The 10,054-nt window shown below is 42.5% G+C and overlaps 1 protein-coding gene across 4 annotated transcripts in view; it reads right to left on the reverse strand.

Moving 5' to 3' along the window:
* LOC124862933 (small integral membrane protein 22-like) overlaps positions 1–10,054 on the reverse strand; it is a 102,555-nt gene that overhangs the window by 27,327 nt on the left and 65,174 nt on the right. For 2 of the 4 annotated variants that reach the window (XM_047357144.1, XM_047357142.1), the window contains exon 2: positions 4,931–4,978. The exons of 1 other annotated variant lie outside the window; for it this stretch is intronic. The gene's annotated coding sequence lies outside the window, so the exon portion shown is untranslated. Of the gene's footprint in view, positions 1–2,726; positions 2,840–4,930; positions 4,979–10,054 lie in introns of those variants that run through there. One more of the 4 variants, XM_047357143.1, reaches the window with a different exon arrangement.

Below are 10,054 nucleotides of genomic sequence, written 5' to 3' on the forward strand. Positions count from 1 at the left end.
TTCTCTAAAATTAGACTCCAAGCGACACAAAGTTTGCGAGAAAATCACACTCTTAACAGTGGAGATGGCAGTTACTAGAGTGTAAAAAGAGGGGATTTTTTCAGGAAAAATGAGTTTCAACTGGCACTCACGGCCACAAATTTCGCTCTACAGTCACAATTTTCGGTCAGATTGTAGGGCCGGGCCTCTGCTTTCACACAATAACTTCAAAATTGTCCCAAGTCTCATAGTTTTCTGTCAAACACCCCTCGATCGCCAAGAGTCAGTACATTTCTGTAGGCCTTCTCCCATGTATTTTCAATGAGAGCTTGACCTGTAATCCATGAGTGACACCATTTATTTCCATAATCATATTTTATACTGTGAATGACATAGAGCTATGAAAATCTCCATGATTGGAGACGAAGGATAGTTGTCGCCCACAGTTTAAAAAAATTTCAAATACCATGTACGGATTCCGAGATATTAGACTTTGTTCGGGAGCATGTTTAGGAATATTTGCCTTTTTCTCCATTTTCCCTCTCTTTTCACCCAGTGTTATGTCTTTATTATTATATTTTCAACAAAAGTGTGTTAATATTCTCGATCCCCTGTCCGTTCTGATAAAAACGGTCCAAGAATGACATCGATCGCCCCTACGGTTTCAGAGTTATGGCCAGTCGTTCGGGAGCATGCGCCTCCATGTTATAAAGCCTAGACCAGGGGAGACACAGAGTGAGGTGCTGCGTGAGTGAGAAACAGCAGGTGTCAAGTTACACTGACGCTCTTTGCTGATTGGCTGATTCATTCCTCACTGTTCTATTTATAGCTCTGTGTATCTCCTACGGTATATGTCTGGATGTGATTCTGTCTTTCTTTCTGCCTCTCTGTGTCTCACACTGGGACACACACCCACACACACACTGGGACACACACCCACACACACACACACTCCCACACACACATGCATGGATTACTATCTTTCTGAGGACTTTGCATTGACTTTCATTGATTTTCATTCATTTCTATGGCTTAAACTTGACCTGACCCCCTTTGACCAGCTTCATAGGAGGCAACTACATGGCGGCCATGTTGTGTGGGGAACTTAAACAGCATGTACTGGTGTTCCAACACCCAGACAACAGTGATTGACCCTAAAGGTCAATTTCTTTCATCAACCCTCCATGCTTATTGATGATTATTTAAAGCTTATAATAACATACACAATGGTTTTACAATAGCAAGCATGTTCTATATAACTAATAGAAATAACCCAGACCTGAAAGGACAACCATACTTGATTTTCAAAATAAGACAAAACCTGCTCTACAAAATAAAAGCCTTTAAACAATAGATGATTGCAGGAGTGGGCTTCACACTACTGTTGGAGCTCCCCCAGTGATGGGAATGGGACTATGCTGGTCCTTTGAAACAGGCTTACTGAAACTTTCAAAATAAAAGCCCACACCTTCCATACTTAATAATGATTTTTTAAGCTTATAATAGCATTCATAATGATTTTTAAATAGCAAGCAGGATCTATATAACTAATGGAACTAACCCAGACCTGAAGTGACAACCATGCTGGACTTTCAAAATAAGACAAAACAGGCTCTACAAAATAAAAGCCTTTAAACAATAGATGATTGCAGGAGTGGGCTTCACACTAATGTTGGAGCTCACCCAGTGTTGCCCATTTAAAATAAGGCTTACTGAAACTTCCAAAATAAAAGCCCACACCTTCCACAGTTACTATGGATTTTGTGAGCTGACAAGAGCATAGAAAATGATTTTTAAATAGCAAGCGGGTTCTATTTAACCAATGCAACTAACCCAGACCTGAAAGTACAGCCATGCTGGACTTTCAAAATAAGACAAAACATGCTCTACAAAATAAAAGCCTTTGCATTTTAAACAATAGATCTTTTCAGGACTGGGCTTCACACTATGTTGGAGCTCACCCAGTGTTGGCCTTTTAAAATAAGGCTTACTGAAAATTTCAAAATAAAAGCCTCAGTCTTCCAGAGTTACTAGTAATATTTTTAGCTGATAATAGCATAGACAATAGCATAGTCAATAAACAAATAGCAAGCTCTGGTCGGAGCAAAACGCACCAAGAGGCAGGCCCCGTCTAAATTTCTTACGAAATTTTCTAGTTTTATTTTAATCTTTTCTTTGGAAATCGCTAAAAAGGTCAAATGAGTTTAAGGGAGGGATGGTTTAAATGTAGTCACATTTTGTTGTATAAGTTGGAATGACAAATAAAGATGATTATTATATTATTATTATTATCTACTCCACGTTTGTAATGAAAAGTTGGTATTAATCTGGTATAGCAACACCATTTAGCATTGATTCGGAGTGAATAGATCATGGGTAGTGAAAGCTACTGCTTGTTTGTTTGTTTTTGTCTACGTGTTTTTCCCGACTGGAACTTAGTTGATAGTCCCTCAAGAACCACTGCGTTCAGCAGCGAGTACACAGAGTCTCGCTCCCCGCCGCCTCTGTCACAGTTCACGGTATGAAAAGCAGTCGCTGCCCGTTGGGAACCACGGAGAATGCCCGTCGAACGGCCAACCTAAAACTAACTTCACCGCGGTCCTACACCGACTTTTTTTAATAGTTATTATCAGTCATCCGCATACTGACAGTGTGACAGACCGGAAACATTTTAAAATATTAATCTTTTCGCTGAATACAAACTTATTCTTTATAAACTACAGTATTACTGAAATGGTCAAACCTACCTGTTGATAGAATCGCTTCTTATTATGTTTTTTTCTTCCGGGTACAAAGAGCTGTTTCTATAGCAATCTTTATTGAACAATAACATGTATACAGCACAAGGGAAACACCTACGTTCAGTTTCCAGGTAGCTTAAAGGTACATTACCTTAACAAATAAAAAGATTTACACATGCAAATCATAAGAGCCTTTTGGTTAGTTGTGTCAGATACAGACTGTATATATTGTTCCATATTTTAAGAAAATATGTGAAATGTGGCATTTTATTAATACATTTACATCAGCGAATGAAACTTTTTGTTTAAAAACTTACATTTACAAAATGTTACATTTTTTTAAATGTATTTTTGGGTAAAGAAAAACAATAAAATTTTCCCATCACAATTAAAAGTCATTGACAACATGGTTTATGATAAATCTGCTAAATTACTTTTAGAATGTCTGTGTGTTAAAGCAGTACCAACAAAGATGTGCCACATTTCTGGATTATAGATCCACACAATAGGTACAACTTTTGTCTCTTTAGAATTTTTACATATAGTGATTGGTTGGGTGAAATTTATAGAGCAATTTGGAACAACTAATGTACATTTTAGCTTTTATCGTGTTTTTATTTTAAGTTTTGTAATAGTTATTTTGGTCATCTAAATACGTAGTTTTACTCTTATTTTTTTAGGGTGACTTTTACCATATGTCTAGGGACTGCAGGTAAAAAATATCCTGGCTAAATCTGGCATATTGACAGAAATTTTATTAATATGCACTGTCCTTGTAATAAATAAGTAAATAAAAAATAAATAATAATCTGGAAGTATCCATGTCTGCATTAGTGGTAACGTTATATTATGTTTGATTTATATTGACCTGAGATTCACAGTCCAACCAAAACTCCTCAAATCCTTTGTTTCTTTTTCCAGAAAGGTTCAACTTTATCTTGAGTTTGATGATCCTGCCCATGACCTCAAATATTTGCCCAGTTTAGTGTTAGTTGTTATTTTTTAAAGTGGCGTTTCTTCTGTTTCTAGCTACAATGATGGCGTTTGGTACTGAATATGATTTAAATTTTGTGAAGTTGTGTCTGTTGATGAATTATAAACTATACATCCATAGTGCTATTCTATCTGCTCCCCAGTCACTTCCAGTTAAACACCTCATGATGTTCAACACTTTCTTGCATTTGTCTACAACCTTCTGAATGTGTATGGTCCATGTAATCCTTTTATTAAACGCAGTAATGGGGACGCTGTGCCGATCCGTTGTGGTGAAGAGAGAGCTGAGCCAAAAAGCGAAGCTCTCAATTTACCAGTCGGTCTACATTCCTACACTCACCTATGGCCATGAACTTTGGGTCATGACCGAAAGAACGAGATCCCGGATACAAGCAGCTGAATTGAGCTTCCTCCGTAGGGTGGCCGGGCACTCCCTTAGAGATAGGGTGAGGAGCTCGGCCATCCGGGAGGGGCTCGGAGTGGAGCCGCTGCTCCTCCACGTCGAGAGGAGCAAGATGAGGTGGCTCGGGCATCTATACCGGATGCCTCCTGGACGATTTCCTCGGGAGGTGTTTCAGGCAAGTCCCACCGGGAGGAGGCCCAGGGGACGGCCCAGGACATGCTGGAGGGACTATGTTTCTCGGCTGGCCTGGGAACGCCTTGGGCTCCCCCCGGAGGTGCTGGAGGAGGTGTCTGGGGAGAGGGACGTCTGGGTGTCTCTGCTGAGTCTGCTGCCCCCGCGACCCGGTCCTGGATAAAGCGGATGTCATAAAGCACGAATCATCTCAGGCTGGTTTCTTGAACATGACAATGAGTTCACTGTACTCAAATGGCCTCCACAGTCACCAGATCTCAATCCAATAGAGCACCTTTGGAATGTGGTGGAACGGGAGATTTGCATCACGGATGTGCAGCCGACAAATCTGCAGCATCTGTGTGATGCTATCATGTCAATATGGATCAAACTCTCTGAGGAATGTTTCCAGTACCTTGCTGAATCTATGCCACGAAGGATTAAGGCAGTTCTGAAGGCAAAAGGGGGTCCAACCTGGTACTAGCAAGGTGTACCTAATAAAGTGGCCGGTGAGTGTATATCTTTAATGTCATAACCATCTCTTTTCCTGTTAAAACGTTTTATCTTGGTGTTATCCCCTGAAATTGTAAATCTCCAACTATGTGACCATTTTTCACCTTTAAAAATTGCATCCTGCACTTACTTGAAATAAACACTGAGTTCCTTCCTCTCTTCTACGTTGCTCCATCATCTGCAAAAGGAAAAAATCACATCTCACTGTCTACATCATTTATCATTGATGAAGATAATAAGGGACTATCTATCTATCTATCTATCTATCTATCTATCTATCTATCTATCTATCTATCTATCTATCTATCTATCTATCTATCTATCTATCTATCTATCTATCTATCTATCTATCTATCTATCTATCTATCTATCTATCTATCTATCTATCTATCTATCTATCTATCTATCTATCTATCTATCTATCTATCTATCTATCTATCTATCTATCTATCTATCTATCTATAACATTCACTCTGTGATACACATTTTTCTCATTTTAATTAATAAACCACATTCACATCTTATTTGTCAGCTTTGGTGAGGTAAGGCTCAATGTTATATGGAGAGGCATGACAATAAAATAAAGTTTAAGGAAGATTTATTGTTGAACTGCAGGTCATGTGAACACCAACACCCTTCCACTGAAAGAAACTAGCTGCCTTTTCAAACCAGTCGACTCTAAGGGATTCACGGGAAAGCACCATGAAATGGGGGTAATCAGAAAACAAGAAATAAACAATATTTACTCAAATCTTATACGAATACGAATGGTTGGGATCATGCACACATCTTTTTGACAATTGTCTTACTCCATACATGAGTTATGTCAGCTATCAGCACCGTACGACACCCCATAGTCCCTGGTAGCACTTTATAAATTAAATTTTTGCTCACCACACTAACCCTCAAAATGATGACAGCAAAAGTTGGGAGAAGCACCAGAGTCCTATTTGGGATTTCTTTGAGTATTACTGCGATAGAGATAAAACCAAGTGTCTTGTAGTATCAACGGGTGATAAAATATGTGGAATATTCCTCAAAAGGGAAAACCCCACAAAGTTGATAGTCCATTTGAGAAGTGCGCACAAGAGGGCTCATTGCAAGTAGCTTGACTCTGAGTTGCTGTCCAGAAAGAGAAGCTACATCATGGCTAGGGAGCACCGGGAAAGTAACAACCATAATGGATTACTTTTACCATTGACCAAGCTGCTGACCAGTTAATACACATAAACACTGCAAGCAGGAGAATGCACTGGTAAATATGTTTATTGAGAAAGCGATTTTCACACAACTATGTGATTGAGATTAACGTGTGTCCTCAAGTGGTTACAGGAAAATAAACTTTTCCTGAAAGCACTTTGATATTACCCCCTCTTTGAACTGCCACCTTAATGAGGTGGAGGGGTTGGAGTCCTCAAATAATCCTATGGGCTATGTTGTCTGGGGCTTAAATGCCCCTGGTAGGGTCTCCCATGGCAAACATGCTGTGGGTCAGTGGTTCAGAAGCATTCATGAGGACCAATAGAATGAGGCACGTGACGTCGCCTGGTATGGCGGAGCCCGGGCCCTACCCTTCTTTAAGCGGAGTCCTATCGGTTCTGGTTGGCTTGTGAGACTCCTGAGGCTGCTGAGAGGTACAGTGAGGCCAACCGTGCCACGGTCTGTGGTGTAGCAGAGGCAAAAACTCTTGGGGGGAATTCAGTGAGGCCATGGAGAAGGACTACCGGTCAGCCTCGAACCGATTCTGGCAAATGGTCCAGCGCCTCAGAAGAGGGAAGCAGTGCTTCGCAAACACTGTGGGGGTGTGGAGCTGCTGAACTCGAAAGGAGACATTATTGGGTGGTGGAAGGAATACTTCGAGGATCTCCTCAATCTTGCCGTCATGCCTTCCCTGGTGAAGACCGGGGATTCAGAGTTGGTGTCCACAGTGGCAAGGCTTCGGGGGTCAATGAGATCTCCCTTGAGTAACTGAAGTCTCTGGATGGTGTAGTGCTGCCGTGGTGACTCGCCTTTTCAACATTGTGTGGCTTCTGGGGACAGTGCCTCTGGACTGCCAGACCATGGTGGTGGTCCCCCTCACAAGAAGAGTGTGTTCCAACTACAAGGGGATCCTGATAAGGCCTATGCCAGGGTGTTGGAGAGAGAGTCCTGCAGATTGTTGAACCTCGGCTTCAATGTGGTTTTTGTTCCGGCTGTGGAACACTGGACTAGCTCTACACCCTCTACAGGGTGCTTGAGGGTTCACGGGGAGTGTCATTGAGAGTTTGCACCACCGGTTCACATGTGTTTTGTGGACCTGGAGAAGGCATTCCACCGTGTCCCTCTAAGTGTGGGGAACGCACCAGGAGTATGGAGTCAGGGGCCCTTTATTAGGGGCCATCCAGTCTCTGTACAAGCGGACCAAGAGTTTGGTCCAAATTGCCGGCAATAAGTTGGACATTGTACTGTGCATGTTGAACTCCAGCAGGGCTGCCCTTTGGCCCTTTTATGGACAGGATTTCTAGCCGCAGCCAAGGGCCAAAGGGTGTCTGGTTTGGGAACCAGTGGATTTCATCTTTCTTTTTGCAGACACGGTCATGGATATGGTCCTGCTGCCCCCCTCTAACCAAGACCTACAGCAGGCACTGGGGCAGTTTGCAGCCACATGCAAAGTGTAGATGATGAGGATCAGCTCCTACATGTCCAAGGCCATGGTTCTCAACTGGAAAACGGTGGCTTGCCCTCTCTAGGTTGGAGGGGAGCTCCTGCCTCAAGTGGAGGAGTTAAGGTATCTCCGGTCTTGTTCACGAGTGAGGGAAAATGGTGTAGGAGATCGACAGACAGATCAATGCGGCCACCGTAATGAGGACACTGTGCTGGTCTGTTGTGGTAAAGAGAGAGCTGAGCCAAAAGGCAAAGCTCTCGATTTACTGGTAGTTCTACGTTACTACCCTCATCTATGAGCATGAACTTTGGGCCAAGACCGAAAGAACGAGATCCCGGATGCAAGCTTCTTCCACAGGGTGTCTGGGCTTTATGTTGGGGATAGGGTGAGGAGCTTGCCCATCTGGGAGGAGCTTGGAGTAGAGCCACTGCTCCTCCACAACGAGAGGAGTCAGTTAAGGTGGCTCGAGCATCTGTTTCGGATGCCTCCTGGATGCCTCCCTCACCTCCAGGGACCAGCCTTGGCTGCTAATGGGGGTCAGAGGGCTTGGTGGTGCTGATTGTATGGCAGCTTCACTTCTGCCAGTCAGCCCCAGGGCAGCTGTGGCTACAATGTGGTCTAGCACTGTCAGTGTGTGAATGTGTGTATGAATGGGTAGATGAATGATTGATTGTAGCGCTTTGGGGTCCTTGGACTTGATAAAACGCAAAACAAGTGTAGGCCATTTTACCATTTCTGTATTCAAAATGTTTTTTGTTGGTCTGATGTAATATTGTGATCTTAAATTTTGTGTTTTCATTTACTGTAAGCAGAAAATCGTTCTAATTAACAGAAATAAAGGCTTGGAAACATCATGTAATCAGCATGTAATTAGTTTCACTTAGTGAATTGAGTAATAAATTAAGTTTCATACTCTTGTTTATGTTCGTTTGTTCCATCATTGTTTGCCTGGATGTTTTCCCGTTACGTCTTTGTTTCCTCCCCGCTCTCCATGCTCATCATGTTAATTTGTAGTTTTCTCCCTGTATTGTGCAGCCCTTGTCAACCAGCTGTTTCATGTTTCTCCTGATTGGTTCCCCTCCTAGCTCATTGGTTCTCACTGCATTCCCATCAGTATTTAAGTTCTTGGGTTTCTTTGTTCTTCTCCAGGACCAACAGTTACCTACTGTTACCTCAGTGTTCTAAGCTTGTTTCCATGATTTAGTCGCTTGTTCCATGTTGTATTCCTGGACGTTTCGTAGTTCCCCACCTTGCCCTGTTTAATGTCCAGCCATCTGTAAGTTTTGGTCATCGTTATTAAAACCTCTTACTCTCCATGATCCATCTTTCGTCCTCCTGTGTGCATTTTGGTCCAGCTTCACCTCCTTGCACCATGACAGAGATGGGTTTCTTGGGTACTTTCTTGAGTGTTTGAAGCTGGAGGAAACCTCACACAGCTCCAGTGACTTGTTGAAGATCTGAGGTTTTTCCATGACAGTGATCCAGTAAAAAATTAAATATTAAAGCAACTGGTCTTTAATGTCAGGTTTTGTAATATCTTTACCAGGCTTGCATTCTATTTTTGCTTCTTTCCAACTGTAGTAATTCCCAATTTTTCTAAACTTTCTTATAAAGATCCAATAAAACCTCTTTAAATGACTAAGACAACTCAACATTTATAACAAATCTGATCTTTCCCTTGCGTTGTGATCTTTGATTTCTGAAGTGCTTGATTTACTGCTGATTTTGTAAAATCTACATTTAGTAAATCATTTTCATCCTTCTCATGTTCTCATAACTCTCTATTCTCTTAACCTGTCCTGTCTGGCATAGTAGCACTCAGAATTTTTGTCTGGGTGCCAATATAAAAACATTATTGGACACTGCTTTGGGATTATTTCAATTGCAATGGACACGGAGACGGAACAAAAAAGGAAAAAGAAAAAAAAGCAAGAAAGAGAGAGAGGTCGGGCAAAAACAAAAAAGTGAGAGAAGGAAAGAAGAATACAGCAGAGAAAGAAGGATGATGAGAATACAAGATACTAAAAGAGTGCTTCTACACCTACAGAAACATATATAACAACAGCAATGTTACCAAAAAGTGCACTGTACTAATGAATGTAAGATGTATTTGTTGGTAACTGCGGCGCAATATAAAACATCTGTGTATGTGTTAACACCTGAATCCAGAAACCTGTGGGTGTAAATGTGAGCGCACTTGTTTATATAAGGTTTCTCCATAAATATAGGCAATAGGGAGTGTGAGGAGCCCCAAATCTGCCTGCCGCATCCGAGACAGATATTTAGGAGACCTGACCTACAGACATCCAAAGGCCCCCAGAGCACAGGAACCCCAGGAGGACCACTGCTGGGACTACTGTAAGCCCCCCAGAGAAGAGCAGAGGAGAGCCCAAGGGGAACCACCCAGCAGCTACGGTGCAGAAGCTCCAGGGAGTTGCACTGATGAGCCCACAGGCCCCATCGGCAGCCGTCTACATTGGAGCAGATCCAGCCATGAACCCAAAGACCCGAGACCCCGGGGCACATCACCCTCCAAGCAGAGGCCCGACAGAGCCAGGGGGCCCAGGCCCGGCATGCGGGCCCCCATCACGCACCAAAGCACCCAGCCCT

The sequence above is a fragment of the Girardinichthys multiradiatus genome, chromosome X (assembly GCF_021462225.1).
Source record: "Girardinichthys multiradiatus isolate DD_20200921_A chromosome X, DD_fGirMul_XY1, whole genome shotgun sequence".
In the NCBI taxonomy this organism is placed as follows: Eukaryota; Metazoa; Chordata; class Actinopteri; order Cyprinodontiformes; family Goodeidae; genus Girardinichthys; species Girardinichthys multiradiatus.